At 41.2% G+C, this 12,386-nt stretch overlaps 1 long non-coding RNA gene across 1 annotated transcript; it reads right to left on the bottom strand.

Annotated features, from left to right (window-relative positions):
- Positions 1–1,460: 1,460 nt before the first annotated feature.
- Positions 1,461–12,158, bottom strand: LOC311514851. Its single transcript, XR_014709953.1, has 3 exons — positions 12,064–12,158; positions 3,718–3,830; positions 1,461–1,629 (listed from the first exon to the last, which is right to left on the bottom strand). It is a non-coding gene; the product is annotated as an uncharacterized lncRNA (long non-coding RNA).
- Positions 12,159–12,386: the final 228 nt, after the last annotated feature.

The raw sequence follows: 12,386 nt of genomic DNA, 5'->3' as shown, positions 1-12,386 counted from the left end.
AACAAGCTCAATATGAGTGAACAGTATAACATTGTTGCAAAAAAAGCAAACATCATTCTGGAATGTATTAGGAGGACTATTGTAAGCAAGACACAATAAAGTAATTTACTCCATGCCGATACGGCCTCAACTGTAGTATTGTGACCAGTTCTGGGTGCCACATTTCAGGAACAATGTGGACAAATTGGAGCAAGTCCAGAGAAGAGCAACGAAAATTATTAAAGGTCTAGAAAACATGACCTATGAGGGAAGATTGAAAAAATTGGGTTTGTTTAGTCTGGAAAAGAGAAGACTGAGAGGAGACATGATAACAGTTTCCAAGTACATAAAAGGTTGTTACAAGGAGGAGGGAGAAAAGTTGTTCGCTTTTTAAGCTCTGAGGATAGGACAAGAAGCAATGGGCTTAAATTGCAGCAAGGGCAGTTTAGATTGGACATTAAGAAAAACTTTCTGTCAGGTTGGTTAAGCACTGGAATAAATTGCCTAGGGAGGTTATGAAATCTCCATCACTGAAGATTTTTAAGAGCAGGTTGGACAAACACCTGTCAGGAATGGTTTAAGATAATATTTAGTCCTACCATGAGTGCAGGGGACTGGACTAGAAGACCTCTTGAGGTTCCTTCTAGTCCTATGTCAGAGGTCACAGAGAGCCCAGGCTTGCACATCTTAGAGTATATCTTCACTTATAAAATAAAGGTATGGTTTTACCATGGGATAATTCACCTGTATTAGCTGTCCCACTGGAAAAGCCATAGTGGAGACAAGGCACTATAGTTTTAGTGAAAGGTAAACTAGGAGAGGTCAACCACAGGCAGAGATATAGTGCTAACCTTACCTTGAACTCTTGTGATAGAAATTGCAAGTGCCTCGTCTCCTTGTATGACTGCAAGATAACTATCAAACATTAGCTATCTCAGTGTAAAAGGCACCTGTTGGGTGACGACAAAGCCTTAGACAAACTTCCTACTTAAGTCAATGAGAGCTAGTTCCTGAATAAAATCTGTGGCAGAACAAGGAGTAGAATTCAGTAGTCTCCACTCATAGTGCACTGCTCTGAGCCCCGGGCCACATTATTTCCCTTTATATGTGAATATAGAGGTTAATGATCTTTTGTATAAATATAGGTCAACTTGTTCTCAGAGCCTAAAATTGTGCAGAGCTACACAATGAATTTTTTAAAATGTGCAATGACCTTTCTGGAATATATTCACTGAAAAGAAATCAATAGACCGATTGTATATTAAACAACTGAGTTTCATGGTGATGCTGGTTACAGCCAGAACTCCATTCTCTGTCATGTGCAGTGACTTTTTTTAAAGACCTGCTTACAAAAAACTAAACATAATGCAGTACAGGTTGCACTCTGTAATTCACACCATCATACACCGATATGTACACAAGATGAGTGATTTGCTCATGAATGTTTATTCACAGTTACTTTTAAAATGCTCTACAATGTATTAATTGCTTTCCTTTATGTACACTTAAAGGTTTCATTTTACCTACCATCTGTCCAGTTCCCTTTTATTTCTCTTCTGTGTTCCTATTATTACAGATGTTGTAGAGTTCTGCGGCTTTTTCCATAGACTTTATCTTTATGCACATTCTTATTTAGTCTTGATCTAGTAGCTGAGGGATAGATGCAAAAGTGATGAGAGTTTTGTTTAGCTTTGGCCTTTATTATCGGATACCCACAAGGAAATAAAGCTTTGATCTACTTCCTCAGAAAACTAATCCCAGTGATTATGTGGAGATGTGTGCAGTGGTAGCTACAGGGATATACATCTATAATCTCTTGGTGTTGAATACTTAATCCAGTAAAGATTCTTGGCAAGGAGATTTAAGGAAGAACAAAATAATTAAACTGTTCACCAGTATTGTTTTCAGGAATGCAGACTGGGTAGCTATACAGTTGCTGGATCTCACATTTATTGCATTTGTAAAGGGATACTTTTTAAAAATAATAAACTTCTATCTTTCCAAAGTGAGGTCAGGCAAAATGGATTATTTTCAGTGATGCTACTTCTTAAACATATACCATGTCCAGTTTCCATAGTAAGGAAGTCTACAGGATTTTTTTTTCTTTTGGTAAGACTAGTGTGAGCTTCTGTAGTGCAGAAATCAGACAGAGCTTTCATTGAATCCGGCTTTAGACCAAAATTTCTCTTCTCAGAGTTATGCTGGGGAAAATATTGGGGAAAATTCAGACCTGGAGTAAATGGCAGCAACTTCATTAAAGTTAATGCCACTGGGCCCCGGTTATCCCAGACCTAAATCTGTCCCATTAACCCTGAGCCTTCTCTCCCTATATGGGCAGTTCTGTTAACATCTGTGAGGGATGAGAGTATATTGGAAAAACAGAAGAAGACTTTGAAGAATTTTGCTTTTACACTGTATGAACCTTGTCTCAAATGCCGTGTGGTATGTTTCATAGTTTCATAGATATAGACAAACAAATTAGATACAAACATAAAATACTCTTGCTGGAAGGTTGCAACATAACACTATAATTCTTAGGATTAAGAACACACAAGAACCCCAGAACAGAAAGAGGACACATGCTGGTCCCTAAAAACAGAGGCACAACACACGACCTTGCTTTAGCTAGTTATCTGCAAAACTGATTCCTGATCACATGCTTCCCTACAGAGCCCCCTTCCTTGCAAGCAGGAACAGCAACTGCCCAAACTAGCTTGCAATTCCAAAATAGTCCTCAATATACAACACCTTTCACACAGAAAGCTTCCACCAATTTAACTAGCATTTTTGGGTGCACAAGGAATGGAGGATTAGGCCCACTCGGTAAATATCAGTTGTTGTGCACACTTAGTTTCCGTATGAGGATGAAATTCTCCTGTGGACAGAGGGTCATCACAATGAGGGCCCCACTTCAGCTTTGATTTGAATAGAATTTTTTTAAAGTGATTCTCAGACCTAGTTCTGATGAATAGCACAAATTCTTCTCTCAATTACACCAGTCAATGGAGCTCCTTCAGATTCACTCTGCTGTGAGATCAGAATCAGACCTATACTTTCAAGTTATCCTTCTCTAGTGGTTTTATTAGAATAATTTTTACAACTATAAATAAAAATACATAAAATGATTGATATTTTGATGCTAAAAAGCCTTATTATGCGAAGGAAGGATATTTACTTGAACCACTGACATGAAACACTGAAAGTTAAATATATATTCCCCAAGAAAATCTTAATAGCTTTCAAGTATCAGAGGGGTAGCCATGTTAGTCTGTATCCACAAAAAGAATGAGGAGTCTGGTGGTACCTTAAAGACTAACAAGATTTATTTGGGCATAAGCTTTCGTGGGTAAAAAAAACACTTCTTCAGATGCACAGAATGCATCTGAAGAAAGCTTATGCCCAAATAAATCTGTTACTCTTTAAGGTGCCACCAGACTCCTCATTCTTTTTGTTAATAACTTTCAGTGTATCTACCAAGGTTCAGTAAGTCTAAAGGGAATTTAGTTAATATTTCAATGGGTTAAAATTAATCACAAATGATAACTGATTTGATGAAGTGTTTATTTTTCATGTTGGTTAGAGGAATGTTCTTCCTTTTCGAAAAGCAGAACTGGTTCCCTGTATATTTAAGCTTCATTACTGTACTTCAGCAATGCAAAGAATTATTCAGGACAGATTCTGAGATGTTTAGGGAAACCTGATTTAACTTTAAGCAGTGAGACAAGGCTCTGAACTTACCCAGACTCTGGTCTTCACCATCCAGGCAGTCAATAGCTCAGGTCTCACTGTGGGAGACTCAGCCCTTCATCTGTGTCTGCAGAAGTCCATCCTCCTCTGGGGTTGTCAAAGTTCTAAAGGACAATTAAACACAAAAGAACTCAAGGTTGTGGTAAGATTCAGGGAGTCTCTAATGGGCTGTAGCTTCATTTGGTACCCACAGATAAATCTCTATCACTAGTCTCCAAGCATTGGTTCAATCTCCGGGCTCTCTTTTCCCTCAGGAGAGGGGCTGACAAACAGTGGTCACCCATGTAATTCCTGCCTTCCACCAGGCCCTCCCCTGGTGCCAAGAACTAAAAACCTGCCCTTTCCCCAGTCTGCCACCAACTAAGCTGGGCTTTTCCCTTTTACATCCTCCCTTCAGGCCTGACATGCCTTGCAGGTGTGGCCAGGCAGGGCTGCTCTAACCCAGAGCAGCTCTTTAATCCATGCCTGACTGATGTAGGGTTTTTACACCTCATCATACATAGACACCGATTTTTTCTTTTTTATTTAAAAAAACTATAAAAACTTGACATGATAATTTAGGGATTATTTTGATCCAAACAAATTTGAGACGGAAGACTGAAATTAACACTGCATTAATTATTTAGACCATAATCCTGTAAAGAGAACCATGTGAAAAGAGCTGTGTGCCCATACAGTGCCCCAAGACATTGCAGGACAGGAGGTTTGTGTGAAATACACATAGCATTCTCTTTCTGAAAGTCTGAAAGAAGCTATTACAGAAAGTTTAGACCTGCACCACTGCAGATTTCAGTCACCAGGTAATGACTTGGGTCTGGAGTTTAAATGCTGTTAAATTCTATAATATAGTAACATTAAATAGAACATAAAACCATCACAGAAAATGCACAAATATTTATGCTGATGTAAACCAGTAAGTTTTTCTTCTGCATGCTCTCTTTCCCCACTGCCCTCAGCAATTTAACACCAGGAATTCAGGGGGCTCTAAAACTATTTCACTCCCTTAACCACTGTACTATTCCTCCAACCTAATACAAATCCATTACATGTTTCTCCAAATGTTTTAATTTTCCCCATGCCTTACTGTCAGAAACATTCCTCAAAATCATCATAATGCTATTTGTAAATAAAAGACTAATTGTTGTAGATGATAGAATACATGAATTAATTATTTTATTTATTATCATTACGTCCATCAGTATCTGTGATCAAGGTAATGGGCGGTGCAGGTTCACAGCGCCTCTGAAAAATAGATGATAGGTGTCTACATTTAGGCAGTAGATTAAAGACCCCACATTTGTGGCCCCTCTTAAATATGTTGGCCTTACAGTCTTACAGAGGTACAATGACATTTATGAGATCAAAATTGCCAGAAGAAGCTGCAAGTCAAGTGCAAGTCAAGAGCCTGAAGGCAAAGGAAAAGCTCCTTTGACTTCAAAGGGTTCTCAGTTGGGTCCTTAAAAAAGAAAAAAACAAAACATATGTAACACACATACATATAATGCAGGTTTATGTGCTGTGCATTCATAGTAGTATGCCACTGAGTGCTATTATTTATTATTATGAGCCCCAGTCACAGCCAGGACCCCATTGTGCTTGGTGCAGTACAAACCCAGAGCAAAAAGATGGTCCCTGCCCTATAATTACTCACAATCTAAATACAAGGGTTCATCTACACAGAGAAATTGACTGGCATAGTTGTAGCTGAATGAGTCTATGTCTACGCCACGGATCTTACAGTGACACAGCTGTACCACTGCAGCTGCGCCACTGTAAGGTCTCCTGTGTAGCCGCTCTATGACAGCAGCAGAGAGCATTCCCGATGGCATAATTAAACCACTCCCCAAAAGCAGCAGTAGCTATGTTGGCGGGAGACGTTCTCCCGCCAACATAGCACTGTCCACAACAGCACTTTTGTCAGTGAAACTTATGTCAGTTGGGGTGTAGTTTTTTCCATAACCCGAGCGACAGATGTGTTAGTGTAGACGTAGCCTAAGCTATTCCTGTCAATTTCTCCATGTAGACAAGCCCTGACATCAAAGAGAACAAGTGGAGACAGACTGACAAGGTCTGGAGTTTAAGGTCTGTCTGGAGACAGACAGGGAACAATAAGTCAATATTGTCAACATGATAGGTGGTGATCTGAGCTCATCAGCTGCCTAACAGGTAAGATTTTTGTAGGCATCATGATAAAGGGAAGTTTTAAGGAGAGATCTGAAGAAGGATAAGGAGATTACTTTATGGATGGTTATGAAGACCACCTTCCAAGCATGAGGGGCAGCATGGGAGCAAGTTTAAAGGTGCTTGTTTGAAAGTTTAACAAATGGGTGATGAAGGCTGGCATCCTTGGCAGATTGGAGGCAGGGATCAACATCACAATAGTGCATGAAAGGTGATAGGTAGCATGGGGATGGACCAAGAAGAGCCTTAAAAATGAAAACAAGCAGCTTATGTTTGATCAATGGAGAAAGAGGGGCTAGTGTAGCAATGCACTAGCTGAGATATTTCTGTAATAAATATGCTACAGATGCTACTCGTAGTCTCCAATCGGTGTAGATGGCTAGCTAGAGCTTGGAATGCTTCTTTCTTGCCTGCCCATCTCCTTTTTGGCCTAAGTACCTTGCAGTTTTGCAGGTTTCAGTGGACACTGTGATTCAATGTAAAATCTACTATCTATATATTAAATTTACAAATGAGTCAGATTTAAGTGCCGGTTTCTGTAAACAATATGCATCACACCACCCCTAAAGTGAATGTTCTTTCTGTGTGCAAAGCACACAGGACTGGACTTACAAAAAGCAAGTTTCTTATTTTTCACTAGGGAGGACGTATGTGAGCATGTTGTAATTCAGGACTAATCTATTATTTACCAATGTATTTTATCATACTTTCCGCAATATATAAAAAAGTCACACTTGAAACTTTCACATTCTGTGCAAATGGTTTACAAATAAAACCCTTGAAATAATTCTGATATGTCACTTTAAAAAAACATGGGCAGAATGTACAGGCTTTAGTATGCCCCAACAAAAGCAGCGCAGGATGGTATTTTCAGAAGTGCCCAACTGATTAGGAGTACGGGTCCCATTGACTTTCCACGGGACTTGTGCTCCTAAGTAGGTCTGGCTAGAAAACAAATTCCATTTTACAAAAAAAACAACAAAAAACTTTTGAGGCTTTGACATTTGGTGGCTGAGCACTTTCCATGTTTTTTGAAAAAAAAAAAATCCATAATAATTCAGGCCCAGCTTTCTCTCTTTCTCATTCAGAATTCCATCCGGGACCCTGAGAAACCTTCTCAATGAAAAACTCATTGAAACAGATACATTTCTGCAAAAAGGTTTTGTTTCGCAAACATTTCAGTTTTGTCTAATCAGCATTTTCTGGTGAGGAAAATACAAGTTTTGTTGAAAAATTCTTTACCAGCTCTACTCCTAAGTCACCTAGACACTTTTGAAAATCCCGTCCACTGTCTATTGCTAACCAAACCCGTTTACTTCACGACCAAAACATTTTTTTTCCTGTAGGTCCAGAAATATTTGAGAATATATATTCTTAGCAAAAACACTTAGCAGAATTAGCAGAAATGGACTTATGTTGTGTTATGTGAACATTTAATGTGAAGTTAGAGTAGCATGTAGTGATTCAAAATAGATTCAAATAAACACGAATGGTTTTAACACAACAAGATCATCCTAAAATACTTCTTAAGTGCAAATATATTGTAAGAAATCTGTGGCTACCTAGGAATTTCATAGTTGTAATTCTGAGGTGCAACATAGCCACTCAAATTTACAGCTACTGCAGTGATAAAACTATTATACTTCTGATCTAAGAACAAACTCCTACCACTAGACCTAAATGATAGTCTTTCCTATGCATTAGCAGAATAGAGTCTGTGACACAGAGCTCAGCAGTTCTCAATTCCATCTAGTATAGGTTGTGGTTACAGACTAGACAGTTTGTTAAAATATTCACAATTTAGGAAGGAAAGGTAGAATTATATTCCTGTTTCCTACTAAACAGGCACATAGCAAAAAAGTTTTGCATGATTAGGAATCAAAACCATTGAGTTTCACCCAGCCCTAGTTGAGGTTCATTGAACTTTCCTGTCTAAAAATACAGTGACTAAGAGTGAGAAAAGTCCTCTATTATTTTAATTTGTAAATTATATAGAAAATAATTTGGAGCAATAATAGGACAGGTACATAGAAAATTCAAAACTCAGATCAAGACATGCTTTTTCACACAATTCAAAGTTAGCCTGTGGAACTCATAGCCACGATGTATCATTGAGGCCAAGAGCTTAGCAGGATTCAAAAAGGGATTAGATGTTTATTTAGAAAACAATAATATGGAGAGTTGATATACTAAAAAAAAAAGCTTTGGAAAGGCTACAAACCCTCATGCCTCAGGGTGCAAACCAATCTCTAACTACTGGGGACGAAGAAAACTTCTCTGCGGGGCAGGTTATCCCATAACTGTCTACTGCAGGTTTCAGAGTAACAGCCGTGTTAGTCTGTATTCTCAAAAAGAAAAGGAGTACTTGTGGCACCTTAGAGACTAACCAATTTATCTGAGCATAAGCTTTCGTGAGCTACAGCTCACTTCATCGGATGCAAGTGATCCGATGAAGTGAGCTGTAGCTCACGAAAGCTTATGCTCAAATAAATTGGTTAGTCTCTAAGGTGCCACAAGTACTCCTTTTCTTTTTGTCTGCTGCAGTATTTCTTGCATCTTCATTTGAAACATCTATTAGTCTCTACTGTTGGTGACAGGATTCTGGATTAGACAGACCATTGGTCTGACCCAGCATAACAATGCCTATGTTAGAATAGAGTTAATCTTAGCTGATTGAGTTATGTGAACCCAAAAGTGACTAGTGACCTTCCTGTTTCTCTCAGCTCTGTGAAATCCTCTGGGAGGAAGCTGTCCGCAGGATGCTGACTGTATTCTGTCTACAAATTCCTCAAGAAAGTTCAGACACTGTTCCGTTTAACACTGGTCTCTACAGGTTCATGTGAAGCTGGGACACACTATGGTGTCACATTATCTTTAATTGGAGTGTGAGTTACTACTGAAGTAAAGTTAGAAATGGAGAAGGTTTCCATAATATCTTATCAGAGGAGCTGATTTTATTAAATGGAAATTGTATGCAATCCATCTGACCAGAAAGGGCGGCAAATATCCTTAACCTGGCCTGATAAGGGTGATAAGGAAACATTTTTCTCTGTTCAGGCTTGATCCTGCACCATTCAAATCAGTTGTAGTTGTTCTATTGACTCAAATGGGAGCAGGATCATAGCCTTAGATAAATGAGAAAGATCCCACAAATTCTTATGAGAATAAGGGCTGGTCTATACTACAAAGTTAGGTTGGCTTTACTATATTGCTCAGGGCTATGAAAAATTTCATGCGTGAAGAATTCTTCTTGCTACCATCTCTTGGAGAGGTAGATTTACTACAGCATGGAAGAACTCCTTCCATTGCTATAGTGTCTACACTACAGTGCTACAGCAGCACAGCTGCCACGTTTCTAGTGTAGACATATCTGAAGTGCCAGCAGCCCTGCAAATTTCACCGCTGAAGCCCTAAAAGAAGCACTGGAGACTTCTGCTGGTAGGGTGGTACAAAAAACTGACTTCTAGAGAAGACAGAGAAGCTCCTCCCATTCTCGCCACGTTCAACAAAAGGATTCACATAGCACCAAAGAAGGGGAAGGTAAGTCAAACGTAGAGCTGTTTGGAAAATGGTAATTATTTTCCATGATTATTTCTCCCCAAAGAACCATCAGCTACAGGATATATAATAGAACAGATGAGTCAGAGTCCTTTGTTATCAAGTGTATTACAGTAGTGCTGGGGGCATATCATAAATAGGGCCCCATTGAGCTAGGCACTGTACATATACACAAAGTAGCAGTCTGAAGAGGAGATTCTGTGAGACCTACTGTTCCTGTGTACTATAGTCCTATGACATTTTAAGGCTTGATCTACTTGTAGGAAGGGTCTGAATGAGCTCTCCCCTGACATCTAGTTATGGTCTGGGGTAAAAGACTTCAGGAGCAGACCATGTCTGCACCGACATGCCTGCTCTGCCTAGGTGTGCAGCAGATGGAGCTGCTTTGCCAAAATGATCAATTTTGTCTGACTTTGGGTTACAAATCACTCTAGTATTTGAATGCATAATGAAATGTTATCTTTATTGTACGAGTAAAGGGCAGCAGAACTGTGCTTAGCATGCCCTGAGTGACGGGATCACCCTAAACTGAACCTCACTTGCTAAGCAGGGGGTAGAGATGCCAAATGCTAGTGAAAAGGAGAGTGGGTGGGGACAAGTATTTAATGACAGGGCTGATTGGACTCAATTGAGAGTCCTTGTTTCTGGTTGGTGATACCTAGACCTGACATTGCTACTGTGCAGGTCTAGGTGCTGAGCCTTAGACCTTGTATAGGGACAGTGGAAGACAACACAGAGACTGCACTGGCTGTGAGATTCCCCACTACCTGATGGAATCACTGAGAGCTGGATTGAATCACTGAGACCTCAGAACATGATGTCATGGGAGCAGCAAGCAGCAGTGGCAATAGTGGCCAGTGGTGGTGGCGGCAGAGAAATGGTGACAGGTGTGAGCCAGTTGCAGAGGCATTGAACCCTGTGAACGCACTTATGAACTCTGGCACTTCGCTAACCAAGGACAGTCAACTGTGCGTGGGGTGCAGCAGAGGGAGAGAGGAATGATGTACTAAAGGAACATTCGTTCGTCAGACTTTCACATCACAAGGTGCACTCTGGGGTCGGGTTTGCTTATGGTCACATGCTTTTGAATGTGGTTGTGGTGTTTTCCCAAATTAATGCTGGGTTCCCTTTCCCTTCTAATAAAAATTCTCTTTTCACCATACATAGAGTCAGTGTTTGCAAGTGGGGAAATATTGCCTCTTAGTGATGCCCAGAGTGGTGTTAAATTTTACCAGGTTACTGGGACAGGGCTGGAGCTGGTTCTGCTTTGTATTGTTAAGAGAAATCCCCTAGACCAGCGTTTCCCAAACTGAGGTCCACGGACCCCTAGGAGTTCCCGAGGGGACTCCGGGGGTCCATAGGCACCGCTGATCAACTCCTTCCCCCTCCCTCCTTCAACTCCTCCCCCTCCCTCCCAGTGTCTCCTTCATTCCAGGGAACACAGCTGCTCCCTGGTGAGAAGGAGGTGCTGGGAGGGAGGGGAAGGAGCAGGGATGGTCCACACTGCTCCCAGAAGAGGCCTGTATGTCCATGCAGCCCAGGGGAGGGGGAGGTGGTCTTCCCACACTGCTCCCAGCCCAAGCACTGACTCTGCAGCTCCCATTGGCTGGGAACTTCAGCCAATGGGAGCTGCGTGGGCGGTGCCTACAGGCAGGAGCAGCGTGCGGAGACCCCATGACCCCCTACCTAGGAGCCACTGTGAGAGGGATATGCAGGTCACTTTTGGGAGCCACCCATCCTCACCTCCTCCAGCACCCCAAGGCCCTGCCCCAGCCCAAAGCCCACACCCAAACACTCTCCCAGAGCTCACACCCCCTTCCGCACCTCTCACTCCCTCTCACACCCAAACTCCCTTCCAGAGCCCGTACCCTCTCCTGCACCCCAAACCACTGCCCCAGCCTGGTGAAAGTGAGTGAGGGTTGGGAAGAGCCAGCAACCGGGGGTGGAGGATGGGAGATGGAGTAAATGGGGGGCGTGGCCTTCGAGAACTGGGTGGGGCAAGGGCTCAGAGGGGTGGGGGTTGGGAGTCCCCAAAAAAATGTAAATAAAAATGGGGGTCCTCGGGTTGCTAAAGTTTGAGAACCGCTGCCCTAGACAATGAATCCAGCCCTTGTTGCTCTTGGCTCCACCTGGCAGAAGGGTTTCATACTGATTATTGAATCAATATGGTAATTAAAAACATATAATTACACTGATTCCAAATGTGAATGAGGAAATTCTGTTCATTTGAGTTATTTGAGTCCTAGACTGGATTTCTGACATTTAAATAATAATAAAAAGGGTTGATTCAGAATGCTTCCTATTTTAATACATAAAAGTTGAATCACTTTTAACTTGGGCCTTGTCTACACAGAAAGTTTTTTTTCAGTATAACCTCAGGTGTGAATTTAACCGCATATAGTTTCTATAACTCCCCTTTCTCCAGGTGGATAACTTACTCTAGTATAAGGTGGTGGAGGCAATAGAGAGGAGGCTTGCTTATGTCACTTGGCAAAGGGGTTAAGTTAAAGAAAAAATGTTACAAATATAACAGTGTCCACATGAGGAGCTATACCAGTACAACTATATTGTTATAACTATGGCCACGTCTACACTTACCAGAGATTGATGCTGCAGTGGGGGTTGATCTAGTGAAGACCTACTATATCGATCACAGAGTGCTCTGCCGTCGATTCTGGTACTCCACCGGAACAAGAGGCGTAAGGTAAGTCGATGGGAGAGCGTTTCCTGTAGACGCAGCGCGGTGTAGACACTGAAGTAAGTCGACCTAATTTACATTGACTCCAGCTACGTTATTCACATAGATGGAGTAGCGTAACTTAGGTCGACTTATCCCAGTAGTGTAGACAAGGCCTATGTCCGTATAACTGGTTAAACTTCCACATGTATACAAGCCCTTGATTTGTTTTCCATCCTGCAAA

The sequence above is a fragment of the Lepidochelys olivacea genome (assembly GCF_965140295.1).
Source record: "Lepidochelys olivacea isolate rLepOli2 genome assembly, chromosome: 1".
NCBI lineage: Eukaryota > Metazoa > Chordata > Testudines > Cheloniidae > Lepidochelys > Lepidochelys olivacea.
This window is presented reverse-complemented; position numbering and strand designations above follow the sequence as displayed.